Consider the following 22,043-nt stretch of genomic DNA (forward strand, 5'->3'; position numbering starts at 1 on the left):
GTTTATTTCCCCTATTTAGAGTACGTGGCTCCAAAAGCGAGTTGTTGTTGAGTTTTGTACTCAGTAAGAGGCCGCAGGTATTATTATACTGACAGGTGACAATGCCGTAGGTTCTGTCACTGCCTTCTGAATGCTTTCACTTGTGTTTTCCCTATTGCACTCCTCTGTCTCTTTCTCTCTCTCTGTCTCCCTCTCTATCTCTGTATCTCTCTCTCTCTCTCTCTCTCCCACTGTCTCTCCCTGTCTCTCTCTCTCTCCCTCTGTCCCCCTCTCTCTCTCTGTCTCTCTCTATCTCTTTCAGTAGAGACAATCAACTGAATTCTTATTTATAGCCATTAACTAATCGCTTATAATTAAAGGTAAAATCAGTCATGTTAGTTGCTTATCCAGGTCTTTGTAAGCTGGAATTTTATTAGAACTGGATTTTTTTTTTTTTTCTAATTCCAGTACCCATGGCCTGAGATTGAATGCCAGAGGGAACTGTGAAAGAGTGCTTTAAGGCATGTCATCTTTGCGTGATAGATTTCCTCTCTTCTATGAGAGCACTTTGCCACCTACTGACTGTAAAATGCTATCACATGACTCTATTTAGCCATTTAGGAGTCTCTGGACTCAGAAACTTGAACTGTAGAGATGGTCTTTAAGAATAAATATGACAAGCAGGAAATTCAGGAATCTCAGAGCTAGCTGGATTTTTTTTTTGTCTAAACTGAATGAATAAATCAAGCCCGTAGACTTACATTCTAAAAGACAAATGAGCTTAATAACTGAATTCTCCAATGTTTTGGAAGAAACATTAATCAGGAAGGTGTGCGATCGTAACTAAAGCTTAAGCATGATTTTTTTAGTCATAGTGCAGCTTAAAATTAACAGCCTTATTAACGTAAGGAGACTTTAGGCTATTGCGTCTCAGAGGATCGTCCTTTGATATTATTTCTCCGAATCATTAATTTTGCATGGCTCAGAGCTTAATCAGCTACCTAATGCCCAACATCTTCATTATACAGAAGCTCAGAGAACTTCGTTGCTGCCTACAGCACATGAAATGTAATGAAAAAGAAACAGGAGAAGGAGAAGGAGTAGGAAGGGAAAAATCCTGCCAAGAAGCGGACACTAAAAAGTTACACATCTTTTAATAATTTATCCGACATAATAATTATGCGAATCACAAGTCAGGGCCATACTGGTGGGCATTAGCGGACTCCAAAGCATGTTTTATGCACACAATTAATTGTGAGAAACATCAAAGACGTGGTTTTCTCTTCGGTAGTAAGCATGAAGGGCAGCAGATGAAGCATGAGGTTTCGAAAAAGGGGAGGTACAGACCTGTGTTACGTCTCAATAAAAGCTGTTAGTGAGAAAAGAAGTGGGAGTGAGTGCAGGATAGAGAGAGCTGCTGCAACAGGAAAACAGAGAGGGAGAGGGAGAGAGAGAGAGAGAGAGAGAGAGAGAGAGAGAGAGAGAGAGAGAGAGAGAGAGAGAGAGAGAGAGAGAGAGAGAGAGAGAGAGAGAGAGAGAGAGAGAGAGAGATCCGATTAAGGCTAGAGAACATTAAGGCATGAGAAATGAGAGAGGAAGTGATCACATGAGAGAATTGTGTTTGCTGCCTTATTTGTGGTTGTTTCTCCCTAACTTCATTTTTCTTGCATTCTTTTATATTCTATCCTTCATTTCTTTTATATTCTATCCTTTCATCTATCTTCAGTAACTGTTTTATCTTGGACAGGGCAGAGGTGGATCCTGAGCCTATCCTGGGAACGCATGGCACGAGGCGGGAATATCGTACATCCTGGATGAGATGTCAGTCCATTGCACATGCACTCATACACACAGCAAGGTAATTTAGAGTCAGCAATCCACCTACGGATGGTGGGAGGGAACCTGAGAACATGAGAACCCGGAGGAAAAGCACACTGAAGAGAGCAACCAGAGTGAGCTCAGGATCGAACCAGGACCCTGGAACTGTTCCTGTATCTTGGAAAGAGTTTCGAAACCGGAAAGTCATTGTAGTAGAAATATAAATATGTGCTTAATGATGCAACCTTAACTGTAAGGCAAAGTTAAAGATGGAGTCAGTTCACATCAACTTTTTTTCCCCATAGCCACAGCAGCAGTCATCATGCACGCGCTGAATCCCAAACAGCTTACTATTGGACACTAAACACTATATAGGGTGTGAAAGCAGACTGATCATGTCAGATGTAGTGCACTTAAATAGGCTATATAAGGAGTAGGATTCAGACTGAAATGTCACCTGGGCTTCATATAAACACTAATGTACTATATGTGTGTAGGTAGGCATATAGGTAATTATATATATATATATAAAAATATATATATATATATATATATATATATATAAATATATATATACTATAGGTGGTTTAAGATGAATGAATGAATGAATGAATGAATGAATGAATGAATGAATGAACCTAAAAGTTGAGTACAATGCGGTTACATCTATAAACATATATAGGTTTATAAACGTTACATAACACATACTGTATATACTACAATACAATTATTATATTATGCGCGCGTGCGAAAGTCACGTGCTGACAAACATAACTGTTAACTTACCTTATGACTTGATATCCTAAAATAACAGGCTTGCAGGGTTTGTTTGTTTAAGCAGTCCGTGTTTTATTCAGCTGCGCGTGTGGTTTCGGTCAGTGAGAGCGGAAGAAGGTGCTGAGGTACACCGACCTTACACACTCTCACAGCGGGGACGGTGACGAACGGAGTTCCCCTGCAAACCGCACGGTGACAGGTGCGCGCGCGCGCGGGGCGGGGCGGGACGGGACGGGAGGGGGCGGAGCTTTGTGCACCGAGAGCTGAGGTCGCGAGCTCGGAGCACGAGCTTGTTAACCAGGAGCGCGCGAGCGAGCGAGCAAGCAGGCGGCAGTTTAAATAACCGGTTCAGTGATTTCCGTGTAATTTTTGCAGTTAAAAGTTTTTTTGCGTGCAAAACGCCACCTCACAATGTCATCGCGTCAGGTTTGCGATGTAAATCTCTTGATTAGACAGTACATAAATATTCCCAGGATTATTTAGGGTACATAAATATTCCCAGGATCACTAAGGGTACATAAATATTCCCAGGATTATTTAGGGTACATAAATATTCCCGGGATCACTAATAGTACATACATATTCCCTGGATCACTAATGGTACATAAACATTCCCAGGATCACTAAGGGTGCATAAATATTCCCTGGATCACCAAGGGTACATAAGTATTCCCAGGATCACTAATAGTACATACATATTCCCTGGATCACTAATGGTACATAAATATTCCCAGGATCATTAAAAGTACATAAATATCCCCAGGATCACTAATGGTACATAAACATTCCCAGGATCACTAAGGGTGCATAAATATAACCAGAATCACCAAGGGTACATAAGTATTCCCAGGATCACTAATAGTACATACATATTCTGTGGATCACTAAGGGTACATAAGTATTCTCAGGATCACTAAGGGCACATAAATATTCCCAGGATCACCAAGGGTACATGCATATTCCCAGGATCACTAATAGTACATACATATTCTGTGGATCACTAAGGGTACATAAGTATTCTCAGGATCACTAAGGGTACATAAATATTCCCAGGATCACCAAGGGTACATGCATATTCCCAGGATCACTAATAGTACATACATATTCCCTGGATCACTAATGGTACATAAATATTCCCAGGATCATTAAAAGTACATAAACATCCCCAGGGTCACTAATGGTACATAAACATTCCCAGGATCACTAAGGGTGCATAAATATTCCCAGGATCACCAAGGGTACATAAGTATGCCCAGGATCACTAATAATACATACATATTCTGTGGATCACTAAGGGTACATAAGTATTCTCAGGATCACTAAGGGCGCATAAATATTCCCAGGATCACCAAGGGTACATGCATATTCCCAGGATCATTAATAATACATACATATTCCGTGGATCACTAAGGGTACATAAGTATTCCCAGGATCACTAAGGGCACATAAATATTCCTAGGATCACTAAGGGCACATAAGTATTCCTAGGATCACTAAGGGCACATAAGTATTCCTAGGATAACTAAAGATACATAAATATTCCCAGGATCACTAAAGGTACATAAGTATTCCAAGAATCACTAGGGAAATTCTGAAATTCAGAAATTCTGATTGAAGAAAGTGAGAATTGTAATAAAAAATTTAGAAAATATTTGTACAACATTTATGTATAGAAATCTGCTTTCACTCTTTCATTTAGCTTCATTTATTCAGCTTATTTAAAAAGTTTTTTATGTATGAGAACTTGAGGGCTGTGAGGTCTTGCTTAAGGATCCTTTGGTAGTTGTGGAATACAAGCTCACAAACTCCTGGATTACTATCTCAGAGTGTTAGCCACCGAGCCACCACTGTAGCTCCTCAGCCTCATACCTCTCATAAGCTTTTCATCTTAACAGAGCATCCTACCACCTCAGTGCACCAGGTATATTTTTAGATTGTCTACAGCTCTAAATATGTAGCTTCCCAGGCTGTGTTGTGCTGTAGTTGTTGAGTTTTCTACTCAGTAAGAGGCCACAGGTATTATTATGCTGACAGATGAGAACGTTGTAGGTTCTGCCATTGCCTTGTGAATGCTTTCACTTGGGTCTTCTCTATTGCACTCATTTCTTTTTCTCTCTCTCTTTGTCTGTCTCTTTCTATCTCTTTCTGTTGGAAAAGATGATGTCATTATCAGCACAGAAGGCTGAGTGTGCATTCCTCTTCCCCAAGATGTTGTCGGCTTCGCTGTCAGCGAGAGAAAAACAGGAGAACGAGTGATACTACAGCTCGGAGAAGAGAAACTCCTCTTTTTGACACTGCATCAATGCGCATCCCCTTATCTCTGTCATTTACTGCCCAGCTACACAATTACACCGCTGGCTTTATTCACACATGGGTGACATACTATTAGTTTTTCTATACACACTGTTTGAGTGTTTTCAGAGTGCCATAGAGGATGGACATACACCCACGTGTTTATTAAGGAGATGGGGAATGTGGATCTCACTGAGGTTTTATTCTGTATGTGGTGTAATCAATAAAGTTTTAATAAGCTGTCTCTGTCTCCTAATGAGCTTCTTTTTAGGTCGTGTGGCTGTGTGTACCGTCTGTGTAAGTGTTTCTGCATCTCTGGTTATGGGAATGTATGTGTGTGTGCATGTGCGTTTGTGTATGATTGTGCCAAATGATGAATTGTTTCCCAATTTCCCATTTTTTCTCTTACTGTAAGTCCAGGCCACTTTCACATGCACAAGTTCATGCATGGAAGAAGTTCACATCAAATAAGACTCTTTCCAGAACTGACTGTTCAACCAAACTCAATAACCAGGTTAGTGACCAGGACGTTAATAGCCATTCTAACAGACGTCCTCTGCAGAGACGGGGGAGATGAGGACAACCTTCTCAGAAATACTCCATGCATTAATCAGTTAGTTGGTACAGTAGCTGCTTTCAAATAAAAAGGCTTATAAAACAATTCCCTGGGGTGATGAGTTATATAGGGATATATATATATATATATATATATATATATATATATATATATATATATATATATATATATATATATATATACATACAGGTGCTGGTCATATGATTAGAAAATCACCAAAAAGTGATTATTTAATATTTATTTATTTTTATTTGATATTTTTCAAATGTTTATTTCTTTAAATTTTGATGATTATTACTGACAACTAAGGAAAATCCCAAATTCAGTATCTCAAAAAATTGGAATATTACTTAAGACCAATACAAAGAAAGGATTTTTAGAAACCTGGGGCAACTGAAAAGTATTAAGATGAAAAGTATGAGCATGTACAGCACTCAATACTTAGTAGGGGCCCTTTTTGCTTGAATTACTGCAGCAATGTGGCGTAGCATGGAGTCGATCAGTCTGTAGCATTGCTCAGGTGTTATGAGAGCCCAGGTTGCTCTGATCATGGCCTTCAGCTCTTCTGCATTGTTGGGTCTGGCATATCGCATCTTCCACTACACAATACACCATAGATTTTCTATGGGGTTAAGGTCAGGCGAGTTTGCTGGCCAATTAAGAACAGGGATCCCATTAGCTTTAGGGTAGCTTTGGCATTGTGTGCAGGTGCCAAGTCCTGTTGGAAAATGAAATCTGCATCTCCATAAAGTTGGTCAGCAGCAGGACTATATGAATTCATATAGTACACATCAAGTAGCAAGAACCTTGATAGGTGACACTGTAACAAGATATTCAATGTTATTCTTTTCACCTGTCAGTGGGTTTAGTGTTAGGGCTAATAGATATAGGAACGCTCTCTTACTGGTTAGCACGTTGTCTCCATGTTTAGGGGTTCAATTCCTGCACGTATTTTAAATGTCTGGCCCAGAAATGTTCAAAATACATCTAATTGAAACATTTTAGTCCAAACCTTTCAACATGAATAATGAAAATGCAACTACTATTGTCTTTTATTATTTGTGGTTTCAATTTTGTTTCTCAAACAAAAGATATTACAACTTTTAGATTTTGTAATGCGGAAAAAATGCGGAAAGTTCAAGAGAGGGATGAAAACTTACGCTCTATAAATCTCTGTACTTGCATCCTTAGTCTTGTGATGGTTACAAAATATTGTTTATGTACAATCACAATATACTGCTAATATAATGATTGTATTTTTAAGCATTTTAGTGTGTATACAGTTTAAATGTGAATGTCAGATTCATTGCACTATGAAGCACAATGTGCGTTGATAAATGGTAGAGAGAGCATCACAATAAATACTCTCTCTCTCTCTCTCTCTCTCTCTCTCTCTCTCTCTCTCTCTCTCAGCTAAAATAAGCTGTTTTAGACAGATCTGAGCAAAATCCGACAGAGATCCTTAAAGCTTCAGTTCATCACTGTGCTATCTCATCACTGTCTTCTGACAACCAAATTACAGCCGTGACACCAAGGCAAAGAAGTACGAGCCCTCCTCCCTAATCCTCCGTACAGATCTCTGATCAATGGCCTGTTTTAACGTCCATCTCGTAAAGGTTAAAATACTGACCACAGCTTGTTTTGGCCTGATTTAGATCTGTTGTTATAGGCACAGACTACAGACCTTGGATCATTTCTCTTAATCCATTCTCTGGCCATAGCTAAAAAAAAAAAAAAAGAAAGAAAGAAAGGGGGAAAAAAAGAGAAAACACCACACAGAACTGTTTCACTGATTCACAACCTGCTGCTGCCTTGTCAGTAATGTGCATTCTAGACACTGAAAGTGTTGGAGGGCCATAAAACAGACAGAGAGGTCACTATTTGTCTGTATATTGACTCAAGAAAGGGGAGAGAGGACCAGGAGCTGGAGCAGCGCACCAGAATAGATGAGCCGTCCACACACACTGCTCTGATCCGATTGCCAACATAATTACACAGCATGGACTTGCTGAGACAGGGTCCATATGGACAAGACGTCCTCTGATAAAACTCGCTTGGCCCAGCCAGGCTCTGTACATGGTAAATATGAATTTTAAACACTTTTTCTGTCAGCAGGAGGTCATCTATTTTGCACACTTAAACGTTTCCTGCCCCCCCCATCTTAAAGGAGCATGTATTACAAGATCGCATTCCTACAGCGCCAAGTGTTAAGTCAGCAAGCACGCTCTAATGCTTTTCATATTTCATAGTGATGAGTGAGGATGTCATAGCACAGCATGAGCATCGCCACACAGACACGCAGGTTCTGATTAATGCTCCAAACCTGCAACCTGAGAGGGATTTCTCACCTTCAGTTCACCAGCATTCTCTTTCCGTGATCAATTTAGACTGCTGAATTTAATCCAAACCAAAACAAAAGTAAAAAAAACAATACACTGAAAAACATACTGTAATCACCCATCCATCCATTTTCTGTACCATTTATCCTACACAGGGTCACAAAGAGCGTGGTTGCTATCCCAGGGGACTCGGGGCACAAGGTGGAGGACATCACCACACTCCATCACTTGGCACAATCACACACACACACACACACACACACACACACACACACACACACACACACACACACACACACACACACACACACACACACACACATACTGTACACACACTCGTGCTACAGACAATTTTGAGATTTTTCCAATCAGTCTACAACATGTATCTTTGGACTGGAGGAGGAAAAACAGAGTATTAGATGGAAATCCCTGAAGCAGGAGGAGAACATGAACACTCTACACCCACAGGGCAATAGCAGGAATCAAACCCCCAATGCTGGAGGTTCAAGGCAAATGTGCTAACCACTAATCCCCTTCATACCGTTAACATTTGTGACATCATAGTTTTGACACTGCTGCTATTCTTCAATCACTAAAGCGATGAAATTTACATTTCTACCCCAGCAAGATCTACAATGTTTTCAAATTACTTCAGACTGACAAAATTGAAATTCTGAATTTCTCAATATAAGTACATTTTCATCACGTGCCAAATACAAGTCCTTTATTATTCTGTTACCAGTTTCTCTTTATGTTCCATATGACTGTCGTTTATTTTTTTTATTAAGCAGTCTCTTAATCTTATGAATAAGGTAACATGGTAAAAAAAAAAAAAAAAAAAAACACCATTGGCACTCATTTCCACCAAAATCGACCTATCAGACATTGACCTTCGGCAAAATAAATAAATATATAAATAAATATGCTTGTCAAAGTATAAATAAAATAAAATCCTTACTATTATTACCTTAATATAATACCTTATGCTATTATTCCTATAATACCTTAATATAATATGTGTGAGTTTAGAAACTGAAACAGAAGCAGAAACTTTTGTTTCTCAAATAGTACACAAAAAAATTAGGCACCTAAGGCGAATAATCATCCCTGGTATGATGACGTTTATGCAGTTATAATCCTGAGATCAGAAGATGTTTCAGCTCAAATTTCAACTAGTAAGCATAAGGTTGTAAGATGAAACAGTGACATGAATAAAAGCCATATTAATCTATAACGGATTCATCTCTTAAATCCTTCTTCTAAATCCTGGCTCTTTCAGTGTTGAGGTTTTGATTCTGAGTGGTCAGAAAGTGTTGGCTAAGTATCTAGAACAGCAGCTCTAACTGCCGCAGAGTAAGTGTCACATTCATAATTCTGCACTTCTTATAATAACTAATAGTTTCTATAGTAACACTGAATTTACTAGTAATGTATGGTTAAAAAAAAAGGCTCGACTGTATACTGCACTGTATATTGGTTAATAATGTGAAGCTTGGAGATGTTTGTTTAATGTGCCGTCTGTAGTCACATTGAATAGATAGATAGATAGATAGATAGATAGATAGATAGATAGATAGATAGATAGATAGATAGATAGATAGATAGATAGATAGATAGATAGATAGATAGATAGATAGATAGATAGATAGATAGCTCTCAGAGGAAATGTACGTATCCAGTAGCAACATACGGAGAAATAAGGTTATCACAAACACAAGCATATATAAAATATGTAAGTGTAAAATGTCCCGTATCAGCAAATACACAAGTAAATAAGGATGTAAAGTAATTGCAGATGAAAAACTGTACAAACTTAATCCTTAGTTTGTGTGTTTCAACCCTGTCACACCTGAGAGCTGTTGTACAGTCTAATGTCCAGGTGGACAAAGGAGATCTTCAGTCTTGTAGTGGACCATGACAGAGACAGCAGTCTGTCACTGAACACACTCCTCTACCTGGTCAATATGCTGTGCAGGTGTCAGAGTGGTGGCTGTTGTCCAGGATGGAGAGCAGTCTGCCAAAGGTCCTTCTCTCTGTTACTGACACCAGTGAGTCCAGCTCACTTCCCACTACAGAGCCTACCCTCCTCACCAGTCTGTCCAATAGTGACGCATCTCTCCACTGCTTACTTAAGAAGATACAGTTGAGGAACTGAAGAAAAAGGATTTCTTTAAAGGCTAGCTATGGCACAGAGACTGGACTAACACTAATGAGACAATTAAATGACCTATTTTGCTTAACCTTTGAGAATAATTTAAGCACAATCGCCTTCTCAGAGGTCACACATGCAGTACCATATACCACAGGTCACGCTGAGCTCGTTGGAAGTGAGTCAGATAAGAAGGTCTCATTCTCGTTCTTTTATCAGGGCAGTTATCCTCAGCTCGGAGACTGTATAACGTCTCATCAGAGTAATGATTTGCTATCAGACCTGAGCGATCGTGGCTCAGTGGCTTTTTATTTAACCTGAATAAATATGCAAAGGTCTTTAGGTTAAAAAAGCTTTACCTTGGCACTGACTAACGAATGACAGTCAATGACTCATGATTTGTCAATTCTTTCTTCATTAAAACATCAGTGGTTCTCTTTTTCCTTCTTGACAGTGACATGAGTAAATGTTTCTTTTTTTTCTAAGAAATGAACCTCTCAGAAAAGACTAATGTGTCTGTGTGTGCTTTCGACTGTGTATAATGCCTTATCTCTGCCACGGCAGGCCGAATGGGTTTGGCCGATCGGCTTTGTGTGATTGACAGCTCATCAGCATAAGGGAAGGATTCTCCGGAGAAACAGTTAGAAAAGGTCAAATTGGAGTTTACGGTGAAAAGACCCATATGTGATGCATTATTGCCTCCAAATAGGACCATGAATCTTCTTACAGGAATCAAGCAGACAAAACGTGGGGGTCATTTGAGATGCTGTGATTCCCTCTAGTGGTGATGATTATGTACATGTATTGATGGGATTACTGTAATGGCCTTGACTTGAAATGAAGTTCTGGAGTTTATTAGATAGATAAAGAGGTGGACAAAGCAGTAGAGAGTTCTAATGAAGTCATGACATTCAGTGTTGGAGTCAGTGATGGAGAGAAAAAACTGGCTGTTTTTTGTTCGCTGTGGTGAAAAATTTAACAACATGGTGCAATATATGAATAAAATACAGAAAGCCTGTGTGCTGAGGTGCACATAGTAATAGCATGATAAATCTGAAGCATTTGCAGTTGTATTGTGCTGACCTATACACAGTATACATCACAGTAAAGAAAAAACTCAATAGACTCCCAGAATTCCTTTCCATAATATTTCTATAGAGAATGTCCCTGCAATCTGTTTCGTACTGTTTATCTTTGGTTGATTAAACCTTTCTGTACACTGTAACAAGGTCTAATTCTTCACTCTGATCGTATTTTACCGTTAATTTTGGTTCACTGCACTTTAATGTTCTATACAAATACACTTTTCTAAAAATAAATTGAGTGACTTTGCAATAAGTGACTAAGTGATAGTAATGTGAATGTAAGCTTTGTAGATTACAGGGTTACTATTTATTTCTGAAGTGATAAAAAGATGCACTACAGAGAGAAAATCCACTAAATCTGACTTATTTCATTGACACGTTGTTCTATTTTCACCTTTGTTTCAGTGCTGTCTAAAGAGAGTGATGCAAAAAAGCTTTCATTTTTTAGTCCAACTCTTTCACCACCTCATCGGTACACTCTGCTCAAACAAATCAGCTTCCAAAGTTTAAATTTCCATGCCGTCGAGATTATTGTCTCAGATCGCTAAGTAAACAAGTCGGAGTCTCTGGCTGTCATATACTGTATCTCTTTGAGTCCAAGGGATTTCTCCACTACTTCTACACTGCACTTCTCATTAATATGAGTGAGAATCAACACTCTTGGTATTTTATAGGAGTCTGTAGGTAGATTCTCCTATGATGTCAGAGCAGTACACGGACACTAACCATTAATATAAAGTATAGTTTTCAATATAAACATGTTTAACCCTTTTTTCCCAGTACATTGGTTTCCAGTCAGTATAAACAAATTATTCCCGGACATTGTTGTCTTTCAGTGTAAAATGTTATTTCCAAGTCAAGTCAAGATCCTTTCACTGTCATTTCAAACATATATATCTGAAATGAGACAACGTTTCTCCAGGATTATGGTGCTACATAGAACAACACAGTGCTAAGAACTTAGAGTAAGTTGTCCTAGCTGCATAAAGTGATTGTGAGCAACCTATAGCAAATAGTGCGAGACAAAAACACAATAGAATATAAACACTACAGGACAAACACACAAATAGCGCCAAACAGTGTGGATTCTGTACATCATAAAGTACGTTGAGGGTTCAAGTAAACATATACATACTTAGTAAACTGTAATAGCATCAATCCCTCTGTTGAATTAGTGTGTAGTGGTTAAAGATAACACCTTCAAATATTAGATGATTATGAGCAAGCACTGGGTTAATCACAGAGAGGAGAAATGGGTTTAATATCACCATCACTTCTGGACAGTGCTAACTCAAATTTAGGGTAAGGCTGTAGGTTGTTGATAGAAAGATCAGGGTTCAAGCCCCAGCACTGTCAATCTGCCAATGTTGCCACCTGTGAGAGTTGTATCATGGCTGACCCTGTGCTCTGACCCAACCTCCAAAGTTAGGATGTGCAATGATAGAATTTCATTGTGCTGTAATGCTATTGTATTTACATTGAAGATTGAAACATTCGTGTGAATAAGGTAGGCTACGTAAAATCAGAAAAAACTACCAATTCTTAAAGCACTGTGTGTCTACAGTATATCATATGAGCCATTAACATCACTGTGGAGTCAGACATGACAAAGAAATTCAATGCTGAACACAGATACGAGCGAACAGTGCAAAGTGAGAGTTTGCCTCTTGGACAAAAGCGTTTATGCGGCTCTGTTTGGTTGCGAGACAGCAGGGCACTGAGAACCCTGACTATCTGGAGTAAAAAGATGATCCATAGATAGGGATTAGCACCTTGTTCACTCAGGTATCTTTTACCAAGAGTAGAGAATCCAAGAAGTTATCTACAGTGATGAAGGATTCAGCATTTATGGTTCATTTCTTTGATAGAGGACAAAAAGTATGATTATGTTCTCATCTGTTTTCACTATCTGTTTATGCTCCCAGACACTGATCCAGGCGTTCAGGATGCTCTCAGTATACTTCTGTGAGACTTACTACATTTCTGTTTATTCAGTCTGCAGACATTTTTATCCAAAAGGATTGAATGCTATTTAAGCATCTAATTATTTAAAGACAGAGAGGAAAAGAAAGAAAGCAAATAAAAGAAGATAGCAAAGTTTAAAGAAAGCAAATAAAAGATGATATTTAATTTCATACTATCATACATCATACTCACTTTCCCAGAAATCCGATGAACAGGTGACCAGCATGTTCAGACCTGACATGACCTTTATTTTGTAACAAAATAAAACCATATTTGTATAGAAACGGGGCAGAATAAAGCATGTAATTATTAAATCCCTTTAAAAATATTGAAAATTTATTGTGCAAACATTTGAAAAAATCCTAAAGAAAACTGCTAAATAAATAAAATAATATATAAGTGACACGTTTTCGGATTGCGTAGGAAACCCTTCCGCTCTCCCACTAAAGGGTGTCCTAGTTTGCATGGTTTAGTGATGAAAACACAAGACCAACTATCAAAGTTGGTCTTACCTTGAACACAGGTGTCCTTCGAAGTCCCCTCGGTTTTCTAACAAAGGATCCTCTTCAAGTTCTTCTACCTAATCTATTGTTCAAATCTTTAAATGAAGGAGGCAGACTTGGACCTTTTTGTCTTTTCAGGATCCTCACAATGGGAGGCCTTGTTTTTATTAAAAGTAGTGTAATACAGATAGATGTGTGTAATATATGTAAAATAAAAAGAAAATTACAAATAAAAACTCCTTCAAATAATCAAACACTATTAGAATAAGTAAAAGTTATTAAGATTCAAAGATTATAACAAACCAAGAAACACTCTCCAAGTGTAAATTTGCGTTTTGTCTATGATGCACACAGAGTATAAAATGCACCGAGTGTCACGGTTAGGCACGGTGAGACAAAGGCGATTGAGGATCCAAATGCAGTTTAAAGTTTTAATCCAAAACACAAATGAACAGGCAGGCAACACGAGGCAGAACACGGAACAAAACAGGAACCAGGAACCAGGAACATGGACATGAACACACCACATACCAACAAGGCCTAACCCCAGGGAAGTGAACAAACAGAGTAGATGTAGTAAACAGGAATCAATCACAAAGCGGAGACAATCAGAGACAAAGACAAAACACCTGGGGAAGAGATTGAGTGCAATTAGTGACCATGGTAACAAATGAGTGGGCGGGCCAACAATTAACAGTAGGGCAAGACAGCAGACAGAAACAGGGCAAAAACACAGACGGACTTATTACACTGAGGCTGTCTACACTAGAATGCATACACACTGTGATTCAAGGCAGGCTTTTATACATTCTGTATACAGTAATTACTGTGGCCAGTTGGATTTGGCTGTCGGGTTTGGTCCACTTTGTGCCTTCTCGACAGCCAACATCACGTCCGCCAACAATTTCTCATCTCCCAAATATATCTCGTCAGCGACTCTGTGTGCTATTAATGGCTTTTTTCTCTATTCTCAATGTTAACTTATATATGGTTATATGATTGCAGTTAACTTCCTGCAACTTGAGGATGGGCTGTGATTATATATGACTGAAGCGTTCTCTCGCCGTGGAATTCGACAGCAAGCATTAAAACACTTTGCATGCAGATTACTCCCAGCGAATACACAGTATTCTTCATAAGCTTTCACTACAAGAAACAGCTTTTTATCTAAGTTTACAGTCAAAATAAGCAATATTAATTCTATTACAGGAGAATACATGATTATAAGAAAAAGAAAAGCAATTCAGAGTTCTCTTGAACGTCTGAAAATAAAACATAATAAAACATAATGCATTATAATCCTCTTTTCTTTTGAAATCTTCTTCCAGCTGTTAAGGTACAGCGTCTGATCCCTCGTTGTCTTCATCTAAACACTCATATTCAAATCTTTCAACTCTTCAACCAACTCTTCAACCTTTTGTATTTTTACACCAATTATCTATTATCTTTTGTTTATTTACCTTATGTTTCTGTGTTCTTTCCCTATTTTTCTTCTCTTTGTATTATTTATGTCTGTCAATAATTGTCAAAACTAAATAAATAAATATTCCTGTTCACACACACACACGTTGTTGAGTGTTTCTACTACTACTACTACTACTACTACTACTACTCTCTCTCTCTCTCTCTCTCTCTCTCTCTCTCTCTCTCTCTCTCTCTCTCTCTCTCTCTCTCTCTCCAAGCATACAGCTCTGTAATTGTACAATATGTGGTGTGCATTAATATATTTATTCATTTATTTTATTTCTTTGTTTGTTTTAAACTTTTCAGTTCTCCTAGTGCAGCTAAAGCATGAGTGTGTATGTTTTTGGTCATCTGTTTGACCCACCACATGATGGAAGCAGAGGACTGCTTTGGCACAACAGTCTGCACTCATAGCTGGGTTTCAGGTTTGGAAAACCTCCTGCTGCTTTTAGAGCCAAGTAAACTTTAGAAAAAAGCAAAAGCCATCTCTTTAAGTCTTATTTATTACAGGCTAAGCAAAAATGTCTGTAACATTATAACAGCATTGATGTGCCATATGGAACTTTTTAAGACTGAATAAGCTTAGAAGAAACCATGACGTTACATGTTAAAATATAAAACTGTCCATGCTACTGCTTTCTTGTAGAAACAGACAGACAGGCCTCCACAGTGCATCTCTACACCCTGCTCTGCATTCTCGAGGGCTGGATGAAGCCTCAGATGGAGGGGTAATTGTAAGTGCCCAGTGGTTTTGCAGAAACATGCTGCTCCATCTAAATGAATGCTGAGGAAAGTCAAACGAATTTCATTCCAAGCAGCTAATCTGCCAAAACACAGGCTGTACTGTACACTAACACTGAGCAACAACATAGGGGATCTTGTGTTATTACACACAGTGTGGTGCATAGCAAAATAGCAAAATGTGACATTAAATATATGTACGTACACACACACATACACACATATACAGTATACACCATTAAACCAACATTGCATTCTAAATACATGGACATAAAAACTGAGTTGGTGCCTTCACCCCTTTTCAGCTATAACAGCTTCTGGTCTGGCTCTTTATCTCCGTGCCAGCTTCAGTTCATCCCGAAGGTGTTTGTTGGGGTTGAGGTCAGGGATCTGTGCAAATCTGTCACGTTCTTCCACAACACTCTCAACCAATCATGTCTTTATGGACCTTGCTTAGAGCACTGGGGTGCAGTCATGCTGGAATAGACAAGGTCCAACCACAAAGTGTTCCCATAAAGATGAAGAGCATAGCGCTGTTTAAAATGTCTGGGTTTGCTGAAGCATTCACTGGATGTAACGAGCCTAGCCTCTTAGACCTGCCACTGGAAAACAGCCACATAATGTTATATCTCCTCCATCAAACTTTAAAGATGGCACAAATAAGTGAGGCAGGTAATGTTTACTGGTATCCGCCAAACCCAGACTCCATATCCATCAATTTAAGAAACAGAGAAGTGTGATTTGTCACTCTAGCGGACATGTTTCCACTGCCAAAATGCTTGACACCACTACAGCCGATGCTTGGCATAATACATGGTGATGTTACATTACATTGTTTTGCAGATGCCCTTATCCTGTGAGACTTACATTTTATCTCATTTTAAACAACAGAGCAATTGAAGTTTAAGGGCCTTGCTCAGCAGCCCAAGCAGTGGTAGCTTGACAACCAATAGTCCAACACCTTAACCACTTGGCTAATCCCCGAGATATGCGGCTCGCATGCAGTTGCAGACATGGAAACCAGATTCGTGCTGATTTTAATGCCAGTGGAAGTATTGAACTCTTCATCTATGGAATCAGCAGAGCGTTGATGTCTTTTACACACCACTCTGTGACTTTTTGTGGTCTTCTGCTTCATGGATGCATAGCTGCTTTTGCTAAAGGTTTCCACTTTTCAACAATTCTATTGACTTTACTGTGGAATATCTATCAGGGATGAAATTTCACAAACTATCCTATTGGTGGCATCATATGTTTGTAACATCTAATTTGGTGTCAGCCTGCAAAGAAAACCTGCTAAAACTACAAAAAGTATGCTAAGTATGGCTTTCTCACAATTTGATTACTACATACCACAGTTAAATGAACATAAGCCTAATAAAATAAAACAAAATTTTACATTCATTTTTCCCCTTTCACTTCAGAAAAGCTGAAAGCTTCAGAAGGATATAAGTACAAAAATGTCTCAATTTCACCATGTTTACAATTTTTACTGAATATTAATTTCTTAAACACAATAAATTAGCAGTATATTGGTCACACCATGCAGCGTAATTGTACATGAGCATAAGAAAAGCTTATTACTAAGGACTTCTGGCCAAATCAACCCCAGTATCAAAGTTCTCAGTTCTTCTCACGCTGTTCTTTTCATGATTGCACAAGCCAAACGTTAAACTGAGCAGCAGCGGCTCATGGCCCTGGATTTTAGTGGGGTAGAAGACATTTGTATTGAGTATTATCGACATAAACTTAAACAAAATTAATTTAATAAAATATCACACTTGCCTTATGCTGTAGGTCAATATCTGGTCAATTTTTAGAGTAACAGTAATCAGTATTGACATAAAGTCATTCAGCATGCAGTCAGGCAATTCGATGTGAGCTTTGTTTGCTCCGTTGTGTTTGACAGAGGATGTACGTTGACTCACATACAAGATTTCAGCAAAATTTCCAAAAAAATTACATCTCAACAATCACAAAAAATACCGGAAACTATCCAAAAACTTCCGGTCATTAGAAAAAGCCGACATATTCTGCTTCTTTTTCTCTCTCATTGTAAAACAAGGTCACATGCATTTCTAATGTATGATCATTATCAGCTCCATAATCTGTCTTTCGCAAAATGTACAAAATCGCGGTAAGATAGACATAAGGAAATGAAATGGTTCTGTGTGTAAGTATGCACTGTATGCATTTACTTTTCACCATTTCATTTTTGTTCTTGGCGAGATTTCACGAAATATTTTTAAATTTGGACAAAAAAGAAGACTCTTTCAACCCTATGATTAACTGTCATGCTTGCTACTCCACCTCATCTGAAAATGTTAACAGGTCAAGCAGAGGGCAACATGATACCTGCCCCAGTGGGTCACTATTAGCACTTGTTGTAATTCTCTTACATTTTTACACAATAGGAGTAACTTTATGGCGCTTACTAAAGCAGTGAGTGTGCTGTGACACGATCATTGATTACTCAAAAGAGGTAATTAGTAAAAAAAAAAAAAATTAAAAAATGAAAATTAAAAATAAATAAAAAAATGCATTGTGAATGAAGATTTTTAAAGGTTTGAACGGCTCTTCCCCTCCTGCCCATATAGACTATGTTGGTTCTATATGGTAGCAGGATAATGGAGCATGTCTTCAAGTATTAAATGTAAAAGGGAAGTATTACAGGGCATAATATACCTGGGGAAAATACCTGATCTATATAGTCCACCTTAAACAATTATCAGTGTGTAAAGGTTTTCATTTCATCAAGCAACACTAGACTGCTAGCCTAGGGCCTTGGTGGAAATGACCTCTGACTCAAGACTGTTTATTTATAGGCATACCAGGAGTACAAAAGGTCAAAGTGACCACACACACACACACACACACACACACACACACACACACACACACACACACACACACACACACACACACACACACACACACACACATTCTTTACACCACAAATTCTAGAGTAGTAGAATAGCCTACAGTCACTAAGCTTGGGTTCAATATTTAATATTTAATATTTCTCTAGCCATCAAATGAATAGGAGAAGAGCTGAGCTTTTAACAGTTTAATTCAACTTTAATTGTTGCTGTTCTTGTTGTACACCTGACCATTTACATTGCACAGTGTGGTTCTTGTTAGACTACTGGATACCTGAACTATAATCACTGCCACTTTATATAATCACATTATATAATCACTGCCACTTATAAAGCGTCATAACCACTTTATAATTTGTATAATTTGTATAATGACAATCTAATAACACTTAATAACCGTTAAGAATCTGTAATACTTAGTTAGCTTGATGTGGTTTATACTTGGTGATACTTATTCATCTAGTCACCTACAGTAGCCAGAAAATTCATTTGATTCACTTTCAGAATCAAACCAAATTGAACTGATTCTCTTATACTCATTTCATTAATGAACACTATTACTGTAAGTGCTGCCATGATACACATCTATATAAAATGAAGTATCAAAAGTGTCAATTTACAGCTTTACCTCTAATTGTGACACAGCAATGACACTGGAGACTCCATCAAAAAAACAAAAAACAAACATGAAATCTCTCATTGCAGGACATTTATTTGAACTTACATCACCAGATCAACAATTACATGACTTTTATAAGCTGTTTCTGTGGAGCGTCTATTATGCAAGTTCCTGTCCCTGTATAAGTTGCTTCTATAGAAACTGTAACTTTAAAGCAGTAAAACAAGCATTTTATATAAACAGTACAGCTGGATTTACTGACAGAACTGTTATTACAGAAAATTAATTAACATCTCCTGGCCAATCAGATTCAAGAGTTCAACATTGGGCCAGCTCTAGATGGACAGGAAGGAGATAGATGGGATTGTTGTGGATAGTGCACTTGTTGACCATGGAGATGGCTTTGGGCTGCTGCGGTCAGGTTTTGCACTTAGATCTCTGTGAATGAAAATTTGATTGCTTTGGTACGTGGAAATTCATGTTTAGACAATAATTTATATATTCTCATACTCTTTGCTCAAAAGCTCCTGGATAGACAATTGCAATTGACTATATAATGTTGTCACGATTAGACAAAGGCGAGTGAGGATCCAAACACAGTTTGACTTTTTTAATAAACCAAAACAAGAAACAGGTAACAGATAAGCAGGCCAAAACACTGAGCAGAACACTGAGCAGAACAGGGAACAGGAACAGAGACATAAACACCAAACAACGACTAACACCAGAGAAGTGGACAAGCAGAGAATATATAGGTGACAGGAACCAATGACAAAGCAGAGACAATCAGAGACAAAGACAACACACCTGGAGAAAAGATTGAGTGCAATTAATGTCCATGGTAACAAATAAGTGGGCAGAGCCAACAATTAACAGCAGGGAATGACAGCAGACAGAAACAAAGGAAAACACAGACAGACTCATTACAAGTATACAGTTATAGTAAGGAAACGATTTATAATCACACTATCCACTGCGACCCAGATGGCGATGGATTGCCCATTGAGTCTTTTAATGTTTCCTCCTCATATCATCTCAGGACATTTGTCCTTGCCATTGTTTAGATTTAATTTGAAAATCTATCTTCCTATAAAGATGCTTTAAATTGAATTGAAATGAATTCAACAGCACTGAGGTGCTTCAGTAAAACTTTGCAAGTAATGTCAAGTCTATATGTAACACTAACAGTACAATCATTTTGGATTTCTGCATCCTGGTACAAGCATAGCAGCAAACACCATTATTATTTGACTACAGTATACTGTACAGTGCTACTCTACAGTCCATAATGTGTGTGGTGAAACGATCCGGATGCCTGTTGTTTAGATCAAGCAGGGTGGATCAGAGATGATGAAAGAGGACAATAGAACAATGGGAAAGCCACAAAAAAAATACATCAATAAAAATATCTTAAGCTTTTAAAAGTCTATTTTCTTCCTCATCTAGGCCTCTTCCTCTTAAACAAAGGAAGAAAATTGTGTAAGAAAATGCACCTAAAATGGAGTCGAGGTCATAGAGCCGGATTTGAAAGAAACATATATGGTCTTGATTATTTGCGGATTTCTCTAATGCGAGTTATTATCAGCTTGTGCTGTGCTTATGATATCAGTCATCGAGCAGTTTCTATTTCTCATCTTGGATGGGTTGGACACGAGGTTGGTCTTAGAGAGCAGAGAATGACAGCACCGTTTACCAGCACCAGTGAAATCTCATTGCTTTAAAGCAGTGTGAACACATGAATTTTCAATTCAATTCACTCTCACTCACTCACTCCTTTTCTTATCCGAACTACCTCGGGTCACGGGGAGCCTGTCTCAGGCGTCATCGGGCATAAAGGCAGGATACACCCTGGACGGAGTGCCAACCCATCGTACACACACTCTCATTCACACACTACAGACAATTTTCCAGAGATGCCAATCAATCTACCATACATGTCTTTGTACCGGGGGAGGAAACCGGAGTACCCGAAGGAAACCCCTGAGGCACGGGGAGAACATGCAAACTCCACACACACAAGGCGGAGGCGGGAATCGAACCCCGACCCTGGAGGTGTGAGGCAAACGTGCTAACCATTAAGTGTCTCAGATAGTACAGATGCTGCCAGGCCTTCTTGTGATGTGACAGGACCAAGACCTGTGTGAGGTGAACACTTAGGTCCCGGAAACTGTCCACTCTCTCCACTTTGGACCCGTTGATGTTTAGCAGTTGGTATGACCGCTCCTGCTTTGTGCTGAAGTCCACTATCGATCCCTCCACTGGCTTCTGGTAGCTGCACGCATAAGATTCAAAACACTGATGGTTGCCTACAAAGCCAAAAATGGACCAGCTCCCTCTTATCTCAAAGCCTTATCACTACTCGCACTGCACCCCACACCCTCCAATCTACCAGCACTGCTCGATTGGTCCCACCATCTCTCAGGGTAAGAGGCAAGTATACTACAAGACTCTTTTCTGTTCTGGCACCGAGGTGGTGGAATGAACTTCCCCTAGATGTCCAGACAGCTGAGTCACTGGCGGTTGAAGACCTAATACTGAACTACTTGAACTACTTAAAATGTACTTCATAATGAAATACTTGAACTAGCACTCCCCCCCTGTTTGTTCTATGTCTGTATATTTAAAAATAATAATAAAAAAAGGCTCATGGTATCTTAAGTCTGTAACCTAGTGAACCAGAGTTAATGTATTCAGTGATTGAGACTTATAAGCACTTTTGTATATTCTGGATTAGGGCGTTTGCCAGTTGCTGTATATGTAAACATTTATTGTGAATATGTCAAACATGAGAACAGAATAAATGCCTCAAAGCGACACTTTCATGAGTTATCATTCGCAAGCCAAGAGCAAGTCAGG

The 22,043-nt window shown here is 38.7% G+C and overlaps 1 protein-coding gene across 1 annotated transcript in view; it reads right to left on the bottom strand.

Annotated features, from left to right (window-relative positions):
• Positions 1–2,746, bottom strand: part of LOC113634747 (retinoic acid receptor beta) — a 141,209-nt gene extending 138,463 nt beyond the window's left edge. Inside the window, exon 1 of the mRNA XM_047816699.1 lies at positions 2,584–2,746. The gene's annotated coding sequence lies outside the window, so the exon portion shown is untranslated. The remainder of the gene's footprint in view (positions 1–2,583) is intronic.
• Between the last annotated feature and the right edge of the window lie 19,297 nt (positions 2,747–22,043).

Source organism: Tachysurus fulvidraco, chromosome 7, assembly GCF_022655615.1.
Source record: "Tachysurus fulvidraco isolate hzauxx_2018 chromosome 7, HZAU_PFXX_2.0, whole genome shotgun sequence".
NCBI classification, from domain to species: Eukaryota; Metazoa; Chordata; class Actinopteri; order Siluriformes; family Bagridae; genus Tachysurus; species Tachysurus fulvidraco.